Source organism: Rhinoraja longicauda, chromosome 41, assembly GCF_053455715.1.
Source record: "Rhinoraja longicauda isolate Sanriku21f chromosome 41, sRhiLon1.1, whole genome shotgun sequence".
NCBI lineage: Eukaryota > Metazoa > Chordata > Chondrichthyes > Rajiformes > Arhynchobatidae > Rhinoraja > Rhinoraja longicauda.
The window spans coordinates 9652908-9666992 of NC_135993.1; the positions used below are offsets into that span (position 1 = coordinate 9652908).

Below are 14085 nucleotides of genomic sequence, written 5' to 3' on the forward strand. Positions count from 1 at the left end.
TCAATCCTGACTACGGGTGCTGTCCATTCAGAGTTTGTACGTTCTCTCTGTGACTGCGTGGGTTATCCCTGGGTGCTCTGGCTTCCTCCCACACTCCAAAGATGTACACGTTTGTAGGTTAATTGGCTTCGGTAAGGATTGTAAATTGTCCCTAGTGTGTAGGATAGTGCTAGTGTATGGGGATGGCTGGTCGGCATGGACTCGGTGTGTGGAAGAGCCTGTTTCCGTGCTGTATCTCTAAACTAAACTAAAATAAACCCTGTTTCCAAATCCCTGCCCATTCTCGTATCATCTCCTCCAGCCCTGTGAGATTTCTGGCTCTACCATTTAAGTGCCCATGAGTGGTTGTATCTGCTCCACCATTGGCAAGCATGCCTTTAATTGCCTAGACCCTGAGCTCTGGATTTTCCTCCCTGATTGTACTTGTTTCACATCTCTTTCTCCCATTCAACAATGCTCTCTCAATTCAACAAGTGCTCTCCCATTCAACAAACCCCTCCCTTCCACCATACTCTTGGTCATCTATCCTGTTATCCCTGTGTGAATCTCCGTCTTAAATTTTGTTTGATATTGCTCCTGGGAAGTGATGTGGAACATTTACTGCGTTAAAGTTCAGGTTAAATCGGTTGCTGTTGTACCAGGATGTGTATGAAGGATGCAGGCTCCTTCATAAATCTGTCTGCAAGCAAGATTTAGAGCCAAATCCAATTAAGAACATGATTTAACTTGTTCTACATTCATTGTTTAACCTGTCTCAATTAGCTTTCTTCTACAGGTGGCCTTGCTTATCTCAACCACAAATCCAAGCCGTCAATTCTACCGAAAGAGGGTTACATTTTGAATTGGTCATGGTGAACCTCGAATTTGGTCTCCTTACACTCTGCTGAATGGAAGGGTTTTTCTAAGCAACTCGAATGGCCAATAGACAATAGACAATAGGTGCAGGAGTAGGCCATTCGGCCCTTCGAGCCAGCACCACCATTCAATGTGATTAGACTAGTGACGGACATTTACTATAAACCCACTGACTTGCACAGCTATCTGGACTACACTTCTTCCCGCCCGGTCCCCTGCAAAAAGTCTATCCCCTACTCCCAATTCCTCCGTCTACGCCGCATCTGCGCCCGGGATGAGGTGTTTCACACTAGGGCTTCAGAGATGTCCTCGTTCTTCAGGAAACGGGGCTTCCCCTCTTCCATTATAGATGAGGCTCTCACTAGGGTCTCTTCAACATCCCGCAGCTCCGCTCTTGCTCCCCCTCCCCCCACTCGCAACAAGGACAGAATCCCCCTCATTCTCACCTTCCACCCCACCAGCCAGCGAAAAAAGGAAGGGTCTCGACCCAAAACGTCACCCATTCCTTCTCTCCCGAGATGCTGCCTGACCTGCTGAGTTACTCCAGCATTTTGTGAATAAATACCTTCGATTTGTACCAGCATCTGCAGTTATCTTCTTATATTCAATGTGTTCATGGCTGATCATTCTCAATCAATACCCCGTTCCTGCCTTCTCCCCATACCCCCTGACTCTGCTATCCTTAAGAGCTCTATCAAGCTCTCTCTTGAATGCATTCAGAGAATTGGCCAGGAACGAAGGATCACAAAAAGTGGTGAGCACAGCCAGGTCCATCACGGGTACTGATCTTCCCACCATTGTTTAGTTTAGTTTAGAGATGCAGCATGAATACAGGCCCTACGGCCCACCATGCCCGCACCCCACAGTCCTACACACACCCGAGACAATTTACATTTATACCAAGCCAATCAACCTACAAACAAACATGTACGTCTTTGGAGTGTGGGAGGAAACCGAAGATCTCGGAGAAAACCCACGCAGGAGAATGTACAAACTCCGTACAGACAAAGCACTCGTAGTTAGGAAGGAACCCAGGTCTCTGGCGCTGTAAGGCAGTAGCTCTACCGCTACGCCACCGTGCTGCCCGTTGAAGGGATCTATAGGAGGAACCGCCTCAGAAGGGCAGCCAGCATCATCAAGAACCCACATTGGCCATACATTCATTTCACTCTTGCCATTGGGAAGAAGGCACAGGAGTTTGAAAACTGTAACGTCCAGGTTCAAGAACGGCTTATTATCAACAACCATTGGGCTATTGAACACTACGAGCACCAAACATACTCCGAACTGCCTGGGTTGCATTAGGGGTTTTGAGCTTTGTTTTCTTTTCTGCACTATATATTTTTTTATTTTATGAACTTTTTCAATGTTTATTATATTCTCTTTTGAGTACTGTGTTTACAAACCTGCTATGCTGCTGCAAGCAAAAATGTCATTGTTGCAGTCTGTACATATGACAATAAAACACTCTTGACTCGAGCATTCTTGGTAAAATGGAGACACAAGAGACTGCAGGTGCTGGAATCTTGAGGAAAAGAGAAAGTGCTGGAGGAACGCAGCAGACCAGGCAGCAACCTGCAGTTAGTGTCCACTGTGAATTGTCATAAGTCATAAGGAATACGAGTAGAATTAGGCCATTCGGCCCATCAAGTCTACTCTGCCATAGGAGTAGAATTAGGCCATTCGGCCCATCAAGTCTACTCTGCCATAGGAGTAGAATTAGGCCATTCGGCCCATCAAGTCTACTCTGCCAAAGGAGTAGAATTAGGTCATTCGGCCCATCAAGTCTACTCTGCCATAGGAGTAGAATTAGGCCATTCGGCCCATCAAGTCTACTCTGCCAAAGGAGTAGAATTAGGTCATTCGGCCCATCAAGTCTACTCTGCTATAGGAGTAGAATTAGGCCATTTGGCCCATCAAGTCTACTCTGCTTTAGGAGTAGAATTAGGCCATTCGGCCCATCAAGTCTACTCTGCCATTCAATCATAGCAGATCTATCTTTCCCTCCTCTCCCCATTCTCCTGCCTTCTCCCCTCTGACACCCGTACTAATCAAGAATCTGTCTATCTGTGCCTTAAAAGTATTCACTGACTTGGCCTCCACAGCCTTCTGTGGCAAAGAATTCCACCGATTCACCACCCTCTGACTAAATAAATTTCTAAAAGAACGTCCATTAATCATTTAATTGTCCCTGAACAAACAAGCTTCTTAGGCCATTTCAGAGGCCATTTACCCGTACTGCTGGGCCACACAGGCCAGACTAGGAACGAAGATCATATGTCTATTCATGAACATCTGCACTCAGAATTCCCAAATGGATAAAATCGTCTTACTGGATGTCTCATTGAAACCATAGTCCCACCTCATGCAGCTGCTAGAAGGTCACCAGTTTGACACTCTGTAGGCAGAAATCCTAAACGGAATACATTCCTTCTGCCTGGTTCCAACACACCAATGTTAAGCAGATAATTTACTCCATATTTTGGTCAGATGCCTGCATGCAACTTGGTCTTTGATTAGAATCGAGCCTATAACTCACTGTCTGATGGATAGAAGTGCAGACATTCAGATAGACAAACGGGGAAAGGCAGACATATTATACATCTGAATCTCCTTTACGATTTAAGAAACAAAATGTTTCGAAATTTTGCGATCACGGTGGCGCGGCGGTAGAGTTGCTGCCTTACAGCGAATGCATCGCCGGAGAGCCGGGCTCGATCCTGACTACGGGTGCTGTCAATACAGAGTTTTATGTTCTCCCCGTGACCTGCGTGGGTTTTCTCCAAGATCTTCGGTTTCCTCCCACACTCCAAAGACGTGCAGGTATGTAGGTTATTTGGCTTGGTAAATGTAAAAATTGTCCCTAGTGCAGTGGTGTCCATACTTTTTTCAAAGAGGGCCAGATTTGATAATGTGAAAATACCCAAGGGCCAATACCCACCCCCCCCGGACCTTTAACCAATGCGCTCCTCCCCCCCTGACCTTTAACTAATACGCTCCTCCCCCCCCGGACCTTTAATTAATGCGCTCCCCCCCCCCGACCTTTAACTAATGCGCTCCCCCCCCCCCGGACCTTTAACTAATGTGCTCCCCCCCCCCCCTGGACCTTTAACTAATGTGCTCCCCCCCTCCCGGACCTTTAACTAATGCGCTCCCCCCCCCCCCCCCCCGGACCTTTAACTAATGTGCTCCCCCCCCCCCGGACCTCGCGTCTGACAATCAGCAGATCGGGCAGCGCTGACCGCTGGGAGGTGTAGTCATTGTAGTCGCCATCGCCACCGTCGCCTCTCCCTGGGGGGGGATGCGGCACCCGCCCGACTGACAGGAGCGCCTGCCAAAGAGCGTGCGGGGTGAGGAGAGCTCAGCTGCTGCTCTCCTGTTCCTCCCCCCCATCCCCCCACCCCGCACGCCCTCAACCCCGCCACCGGGAAGTGTAATCGCCGTCGCCTCTCCCGCTCGTGGCGGGGGGGGGGGGGGGGTCGGGCAGCGCTGACCGCCGGGAGGTGTAGTCACCCTCTCCCCTCTCCCCTCCCCTCCCCCCTCTCCCCGTCCCTTCATTCTGTTAGACAGTGCTGGCGGGCCATAAATAATAAATTTTAAGACGGAAGCTGCGGGCCGTATAAAATCTGACCTCGGGCCGCGATTGGCCCCCGGGCCGGACTTTGGACATGTCTGCCCTAGTGGGTGTAGGATAGTGTTAATGTGCGGGGATCGCTGGTCGGCACGGACCCGGTGGGCCAAAGGGCCTGTTTCTGCACTGTATCTCTAAACTAAACTAAACTAAACTAATGCTCAACAGGTCAGGCAGCATCTGTGGATGGAGACATAGATTTAAGTATCTGGTCAATTACCTCTCAAAATAAATTATGTAACTTGAAATGTTAAATTTGTTTCTTTCTCCAATGTCGACTGACCTGCTTTGTAAGTACATCAGTTTCTGGTTTTATTTCAGATTTTCAGCAACTGTAACTTGTTGGTTTACCTTTACTATTTAATACAGGTAGTTCTGCTACAATGTGAATCTGTGGAATTCTCTGCCTCAGAAGGCAGTGGAGGCCAATTCTCTGAATGCATTCAAGAGAGAGCTAGATAGAGCTCTTAAGGATAACGGAGTCAGGGGGTAGGGGAGAAGGCAGGAACGGGGTACTGATTGAGAATGATCAGCCATGATCACATTGAATGGCGGTGCTGGCTCGAAGGGCCGAATGGCCTCCTCCTGCACCTATTGTCTATTGTCCATTGTCTATTGTCTAATAGTTGTGTTCATAGGAGACCGTGTGTTATAGAAAATAGACACAATAGACTGGAGTAACTCAGCAGAACAGGCAGCATCTCTGGAGAGGAGGGATGGGTGATGTTTCAGATCGAGACCCTTCTTCAGACAAGAATATTATAGAAAATCATATTGTAAAGACAACTGTGTCAATGGGGAAAGGGGGTTAGAGGCGAGAGAGTTTCTGTCTCACAATAACAAAGTTATTTTTCCCACACGAGTTTCTAAAATTATGGTTTTTCTAATAGCAACAAGTTCATTTTTGTTGCGCAAGTTAAAAATAGTAAAGGGTACATGTTATATTGTTTAATAGACGATCATTACACAAGTGTCAATAGAGGCGATTGCTTTTCATTTTCAATGGCCACTGTGGTCAAAGTACCCACTGTGTTCTTAATAAACCATGGTGTCCGATTACTGTGAAGAAGTTATATGGAAAGTTTTCTCCCCCAATACTGTTTAAATCCAAGACAGCTTTTTTTGTACGTGTCATTTTCTAAAGTAACTATTTATGTGGTTCTCAAAATTGCATTACAACCAATTCAGCCACGTAACTTAAATAGTGTTCCCTAATTCATCACTGGCATTGTATTCAATTTGCTTTGTGGAAAAATGTATTGCATCATAACTACCTAGGGTCCAAAATCTCTGAAACCATTAATTGAATTGAACATTCAAAATAGCAGTGTTCTCTACAAGATTAATATGATTGTGGCCACAATCATGGCTGATCTATCTTTCCCTCTCAACCCCATTCTCCTGCCTTCTCTCTGATCCCTGACACCCGTACTATTCAAGAATCTGTCAATCTCCACTATAAAAATATCCATTGACTTGGCCTCCACAGCCTTAAGTGGCAACATATTCCACAAATTCACCACCCTCTGATTCCTCCTCATTTCGTTTCTGAAGGCACATCCTTTTATTCTGAGGTTATGTCCTCTGGTCCTCGACTCCCATTAGTGGAAACATCCTCTCCACATCCACTCTATCCAGGCCTTTCACTGTTGTGTAAGTTTCAATGAGGTCCTCACTCATCCTTCTAAACTCCAGTGAGCACATGCGTAGTGCCATCAAACGCTCATCCCAGTTGTCTTTACAATATGTTAAACCAATATTTCCTGGGATCATTCTCGTAAACCTCCTCTGGACCCTCCCCAACGTTCCTCAGATATGGGGCTCAAAACTGCTCACAGTGCTCCAAATGAAGTCTGACCAGTGCCCTATAAAGCCTCAGCATTACATCCATGTTTTTATATTCCAGAGCCTCAACTTTACATCACTGTTTTTATATTCTAGTGCCTCAGCATTACATCCCTGTTTATATATTGTAGTACTACATCAATGGTTCCTTTCTTATTCTCATTTCTTTCCAAAGCATTTTGTTGCCAGTGGTGTATCGTTGCAAGATGCAGGTTCCATGGCAGCCAATTTCCAAATAAAGAGCTGCAAAAGCATCCAGAATATTGAAATCGGCATTGATCTTATTTAAGTAAGGGCATTAATGCATTGGAAGTCAGTTCAGAGAAGGCTTCCTAGACGAATGTGGACAACCGGCCACGCTCGGATGCATCTGCTGAAATTTGGAAGAGTAGGAGGAGAAGATTGAAACATTTAAGTTCATAAGATCATAGGTGATAGGAGCAGAATTAGACCATTCAGCCCACCGAGTCTACTCTGCCATTCAATCATGGCTGATCCATCTCCCTCCTAACCCCACTCTCCCTTCTCCCCATAAATAAGAAAATAAGTTCCAGAAGGGTCTAACAATGTGGATGAGGAGAGGATGCTTCTTCTTGAGGGAGAATCTAGAATGGCAGAGCAGGTCAGGCTAATTGACTTACTCCTGCTCTTTATGCTTTGAATGATTTTGGTATTGTTTGAATAGTTTGCACATATTCCCTTGATCTTCTTGGAAATAATACCATGAGATCTATTGCATTCACCTGAAAGGAAAAGTCAGGCCGCAATTTAAAATATTGTAGAGGCTGACCAACAACGTAGCATTCCTTCAGTACTGTCCTGAGATTGTCAGAAGATAGACACAGAAAGCTGTAGTAACTCAGCAGGACAGGCAGCATCTCTGGAGAAGGAATGGGTGACGTTTAGGGTCGAGACCCTTCTTCAGACCTGAGATTACCTACTGGTTTATTAAAAAATGTGGAGATAGATTCAGCACTTGCTGAGTATCATACAAATCTAAATTATGTACTTTGATTATTTAACTTTAAACAAAACCTCAAATGAGAACATCGTCAACTAGATGTACATAGAATATTTAGTCTGAAGAAGGGTCTTGAACCGAAATGTCACCCATTCCTTTTCTCCAGAGATGCTGCCTGTCCCGCTGAGTTACTCCAGCATTTTGGGTCTATCTTCGGCTTATCATCATCAGCAGTTCCTTCCTACACATTGAATGTTTAGAACGCAGGTCTAATAGGCAAGAGCACGTTATTTTCAAAGTGCAGACACTATTGTAATGCAGGAATAATAAAAGGCAATTGGTAAATAGTGGCATTCCACAAAACAATGAAGAACACAACCACATAATCTTTCTTTTAGTTATGTAGATTATTGCATGGATGCTGGCCAGGACCGCGAGAACTATCCTGCTGATTTTGTTTATTAAAACTGCTCTTGAAAATGACTTAATTGGATGGGAAATATTTCAGGAAATCCTGACACCCTGAGAGGTGCTACATCCAAACAACTTGTTTCTTTCAAACAGCTGGATTTAGTTAAACTCTGTCACAATTTCCCCAGCACAGATGTCACATTGGGTATAATGGGCCAAGTTTGCAGATGCTGTTGCCTCTGAAATATCTGGGTACAAACATGATGACACCGGTACACCTGGCAGTCACATTAGTCGGGTTCGAGGACAACAGTATTACATGCTCTGACGTACATAATGGTGCATCCTTATTGTTTTGATGTGTTATGCTTTATTCTTAATTGTTAACTGTATGTTTGTGAGCGGAGCACCAAGGCACATTCCTTGTATATGCATACTTGGCCAATAAACTTATTGATTGATTGATTGATACAGTGGCTTAGAATTTGATGGCAAAATAGCCAGAAGCCAGTATTAGTGTGAAAATATAATGTTTTATTTAGTGTGAAAATATAATGTTGAAACTATAATGTTATATTCTTAATGTTTTATGTTTTAGTCTTAATTGTTTACTGTATGTTCGTGTTGTTACTTGCGAGCGGAGCACAAAGGCACATTCCTGGTATGTATACATACTTGGCCAATAAACTTATTCAATTCAATTCAATTCAAGTCAATTCAATATTGCAAAAACAGTGACAAGGGAAAATCTCCACCTTTCCTTGACCATTGTTGCTGGCTTTGATTTGTTCTTTTCATACTTTTTGTACCTTTTCATATCTCTAGTTTCCCCCTCCCCAGACTCTTAGTCTGAGGAAGGGTCTCGATCTGAAACATCACCTATTCCTTCTCTCCAGAGGTGCTGCCTGACCCTCTGAGTTATTCCAGCATTTTGTGTCTATCTACAAGGGAAAATCACTTGGTTTTGATCACCCAACTCTTTTAGCCTTGCAATGCTCTGTGTTTATCTTCAACTACCCCGTTTCAAAAAGATTCATATAATTCCTAATTAAACTTATCACGGGACGTTAGGATTGTTATTTAGTAAACTAAGAATCATTTAATGATGCGATTTATCCTTATCAATTAATATTAAACTTTCCAAGCTCAGAAACATAACAACTTAACCAGTGAACTTAACAACTTAAACAGTGATATCTTATTCCCACAGCTAGTAAGTAAAGCAGATTTTTGAGAAAACTTTAGAGGACAAATGTATCCTCTTATACAAGAACTAAACACGAACCTGTGGAATTAAATTCCAGTTCAATGTGAAAACATTACCAATAAACATATGCAGTGACCAGTGTTTTTTTTAAATGTCTTTTTCTGTCTCCTTTTAATTCAGTTTTTTTTTGTTCATTTTAATTCAGTATCTTATTATTCAAGGAGAAAGATAGTTTGTGCCTTTCTTTATCAAGGTTCTGGATAATCCATTGACTTTTGCCATCAGTTTATTTTTCCATTAATTTGTAAGCCAAAAATATTTTTCTGCAGAAATGGTAGAAAAGAAGTGTAACTGAGGAGATGACCTGATGCAGGAAAAAACTTAGCTTATTATTAAAGTAATTCAGCAGTTGTGGGGATACCAATTGTGGAAATGTCCTTAATGATTTGTTAAAGAGCATTATTGAAAAGCTTTTGTCGATTAAAATATTGCTCTCCACGGTTGTGATTCATAATAAAAACATTGGTAACTACAGAGTGGAGAAGGGGGAGAACGCATTGTACAGAAATTCCTCAAGCTGAATTTATGTACCAACACACAAAAAAACCCGATGATTTAAAGAGAAAAAATGTGAAATATTTATTATATGAATACACTGTTCTCCAGCACAACAGCAAATTTAAAAAAAAAACTTTTTCTGCCAAATTAATCAGAGATTTCTTACCAGAATAAGCTGTCCATTCAGATTCCAAACAGCTCTTGTCCTTTTTGTTTTTTTTCTCCCAACTGAAGATAAATTGATGAAAAGAAAAGCTGGAGTCCAGATTCTGTGCGTGTATCAGCGCAGGGTGTTCTCTAGATCCCGAGCAGGCAACACACAGCTGGAGTGTCGGGAAGAATTCTTAACGTCAAGCAGTCACACCAGCATATGGCTTGAAGCGTGAGCAGTGAGAAGGAAAGGAGAGGGGAGGGGAAGGTTCAACCCACTACAGCTTCAACAGACTCAGGAAATACTGACGTCAGGATGGCAACTTTGCTTAAGCTTATCCACAGCTGTCCCTTCCTGAGACGCTGGAAAATGCTATCTCCCATTTGGATTATGTCTCACCATTGCTGACTGACCCAGCTGGGTGACTGGCTCAGTCTCCTCTGCTCCAGTTTTGTAATGTTTACCGTAAGAGTGTGAAGCCTATTCAAAAAAATCAAATCAAGAGCCAGGGGTTGATTTTTTTTCTTGTGAGTGATCAAGCTGCTATTAAACCAGCCCCTACTCTGTGTAGGAAGGAACATCAATCAGATGCTGGTTTAAACAGAAGATAGACACAAAAAGCTGGAGCAACTCAGCGGGACAGACAGCACCTCTGGAGAGAAGGAATGGGTGATGTTTCGGGTCGAGACCCTTCTTCAAAACGTCACCCATTCATCCTCTCCAGTGATGCTGCCTGACCTGCTGAGTTACGCCAGCATTTTGTGAACTAAATACCTTCGATTTGTACCAGCATCTGCAGTTATTTTCTTACACTGCCTGACCTGCTGAGTTACTCCAGCTTTTTGTGTCTATCTTCAGCCCGTACTCTGTGATGCCTTTGAGGTGAGGAAACATTAAGGTATGGTGAAGAGGGACAGACAACAAAAAACTGGAGTCACTCAGCGGGTCAGGCAGAATCTCTGGAGAAAAAGAATAGGTGATGTTTCGGGTCGAGATCTAGCAGTCGACCTAGTGGTGACAGAGAAAGGTTTGAGGAACAGGTATATTTCAGGTTAAGAATAGATGCATTCTGTTAGAAGGTGTGCATTTTTTGACTGAAAGCAATCAATCTGCACGATGAAATAAAGCAGTAAAAAATAAATAAAATGCTTTATACTTATTTAAATCTTTCAGGAGTTTAGTTCAGAGATATAGCACGGAAACAGGCCCTTCGGCCCACCGAATCCGTGCCGAATAGCGATCCCCATACTCTAGCACTATCCTACACATTACACACTAGGCACAATTTACAATCTTTACCGAAGCCAATTAAAGTACAAACCTGGAGGTTTAGTTCAGTTTAGAGATATATATATATAAATATGTACTATAGCAGAAACGTGCCTTACTTCCTTTATATTTAAAGTGCCTTTAGGTGCCTAAAAGTGATCTTGCTGTTGATGTGCCTTGTTATGTTATGTTATTTGATGTTATGTTAAATGTTTTTGTATGCTATTTGAAAAAGCAATAAAAATAATATTTAAAAAAAAGAGATGCAGCATAGAAACAGGCCCTTCGGCCCACCGGGTCCGTGCCAACCAGCGATCCCCGCAAACTAACACTATCCTACACACACTAGGGACAATTTACATTTATACCAAGCCAATTAACCTACAAACCTGTACGTCTTTGGAGTGAGGGAGGAAACTGAAAATCTTGGAGAAAACCCACGCAGGTCATAGGGAGAACTTACAAACTCCGTACAGACAAGCACCCCGGGGATCTTATCGAAACATATAAGATTATTGAGGGGTTGGACACGTTAGAGGCAGGAAACATGTTCCCAATGTTGGGGGAGTCCAGAACCAGGGGCCACAGTTTAAGAATAAGAACGGAGATGAGGAAAAACGTTTTCAGTCAGAGAGTTGTAAATCTGTGGAATTCACTGCCTCAGAAGGCAGTGGAGGCCAAGTCTCTGAATGCATTCAAGAGAGAGCTAGATAGAGCTCTTAAGGATAGCGGAGTCAGGGGGTATGGGGAGAAGGCGGGGATCGCTGGTTGGCGCGGACCCGGTGGGCCGAAGGGCCTGATTGAGAATGATCAGCCATGATCACATTGAATGGTGGTGCTGGCTCGAAGGGCCGAATGGCCTACTCCTGCACCTATTGTCTATTGTCTATTGTCTAGTTAGGATCGAATCTGGGTTTCTGGCGTTGTAAGGCAGTAGCTCTACTACCCAGTAGTAAACTAATATCTGGAATTTTTAGTTTACGATAGTAAGATGTTAACCATCAGTAAATATGGTTCCCACTTCAATCTGACAAATCATTGATCAATCCCTCTCGTCTGATTAGTTACTGGCACTATCCTCACCCAGTTCCAGTTCACTTCAAAGTCGTCTTGTTGAGTCTCATTGTCTGTAACTTGTTCTCACCTAACACAGCTAACAATGGCCTTTTTTCCTTTATCATCGTTACTTTTTTGCATATCTTTCATTCAGTTGTTCTACGTCTCTCTGCATCACCGTCTATATCTCATGTTTCCCTTTCCCCTGACTCCCAGTCTGAAGAAGGATCTCGACCCGAAATGTCACCTATTCCTTTTCTCCAGCGATGCGATCTGACCTGCTAGCTTTTTGTGTCCATCCATTCTAATCAAACCAATCAATACTTTAATGCTGTAGTTCTAACACAGAGGGCTTGAGCTGGGTAATGAATTTTAGCCAAGTATTTGTAGTCAGGCGCGGAGTAGTATTAAATCCAGGAAAGACTTCTAGATTTAATTTCTACAAAAGAAAATCCAGAAAAATCCAACATATTTTTTGCTGCTCCAGATCTCTGCCAGAAGATTGCTTGTTGCTTTAAATCCAAGAAAGTTGTGTGAAAAAAAGAAGATTGATGGTTGGAAGAAAAGCAGGAATTTAAATTAAACCTTTTAAAAAACCCTCTAAATTCTGAGAACTTAAAAAAAAATTAACGCAAAAGAAGGGGAAGAGACTTGACAAGCCAGGAAGGCCAGCTCTGTCCTGGGTTGCCCCCTCGACTCAGTGCAGGCGGTGGGAGAGAGGAGGATGATGGCAAAGATAACATCGCTGCTGGACAACGACTCCCACCCCATGCAGGACACCGTCACTGCACTGAGTAGCTCCTTCAGTGACAGACTCCTTCACCCCATGTGCGTGAAGGAGAGATATCGGAGGTCCTTCCTTCCCGCTGCTGTGAGACTTCACAACCAGCACTGCTCCCAGCAGACCAGTCAACAGACCAATCAACAGTAACAGTAAAGGAAAAACACAGTAAATTAAGACAATTATCCTTATCTTTATTTTTATTTATATTGAATGACACTTGCTATCCACTTTGCTGCTGTAACACTGCAAATTTCCCCGGTGTGGGACAAATAAAGGAATATATTATTATTATTTTATTATATATTATTATTATTATTATTATTATTATTATTATTATTATTATTATTATTATTATTATTATTATTATTATTATTATTATTATTATTATTATTATTATTATTATTATTATTATTATTATTATTATTATTATTATTATTATTATTATTATTATAATCGGCAAGTTCATCTTGGATCCTCTGTGTTCTAACCATCTGGTCCAGCCTACCATGCTGAGGGATAGGTCTCGACCCGAAACATCACCTATTCCTTTACTCCAGAGATGTTCCCTGACCCGCTGAGTTACTCCAGCATTTTGTGTCTATCTCGTTGTAAAGCAGCATCTGCAGTTCCTTCCTACCAAGCTGGAACTTGGGCGGACTCACAATTCTTGGGTATCTCCTCCTCGCGGCAAATTACGAGTCAATTTGCTCATTAATGTTTTCTAAAATTATTAAGTGTAGATCTTCCCCATGGCAGGAAATTGTCCAATTGTGATGACTGCATTTTGATATTGAACCTCACTATGTTTGAGGGTCTCCAAAGTGGCTGATGGACAGCTGATCTGTGGGATCTAGAGGAACCAATCTTCAAGTGGTTCATCAGGCTTAGTGCTGAATAGTGAAGGGTGTTCCTGAACCATATCAGCGTAAGAAAATAACTGCAAATGCTGGTACAAATCGAAGGTATTTATTCACAAAATGCTGGAGTAACTCAGCAGGTCAGGCAGCATCTCAGGAGAGAAGGAATGGGTGACGTTTCGGGTCGAGACCCTTCTTCAGACTGATGTCAAGGGGATGGGACAAAGGAAGGATATAGGTGGAGACAGGAAGATAGAGGGAGAACTGGGAAGGGGGAGGGGAAGAGAGGGACAGAGGAACTATCTAAAGTTGGAGAAATCAATGTTCATACCGCTGGGCTGCAAGCTGCCCAAGAGAAATATGAGGTGCTGTTCCTCCAATTTCCGGTGGGCCTCACTATGGCACTGGAGGAGGTCCATGACAGAAAGGTCAGACTGGGAGTGGGAGGGCGAGTTGAAGTGCTCATCCACCGGGAGATCAGGTTGGTTAAGGCGGACTGA

At 43.2% G+C, this 14085-nt stretch overlaps 1 protein-coding gene across 3 annotated transcripts in view; it reads right to left on the bottom strand.

Moving 5' to 3' along the window:
- The window catches only part of LOC144611674 (cdc42 effector protein 2), a 55342-nt gene that overhangs the window by 18906 nt on the left and 22351 nt on the right, over positions 1-14085 (bottom strand). The window contains exon 2 of one of the 3 annotated variants that reach the window (XM_078430884.1): positions 9635-9791. The exons of the other annotated variants lie outside the window; for them this stretch is intronic. The gene's annotated coding sequence lies outside the window, so the exon portion shown is untranslated. The remainder of the gene's footprint in view (positions 1-9634; positions 9792-14085) is intronic. 3 annotated transcript variants of the gene reach the window in all.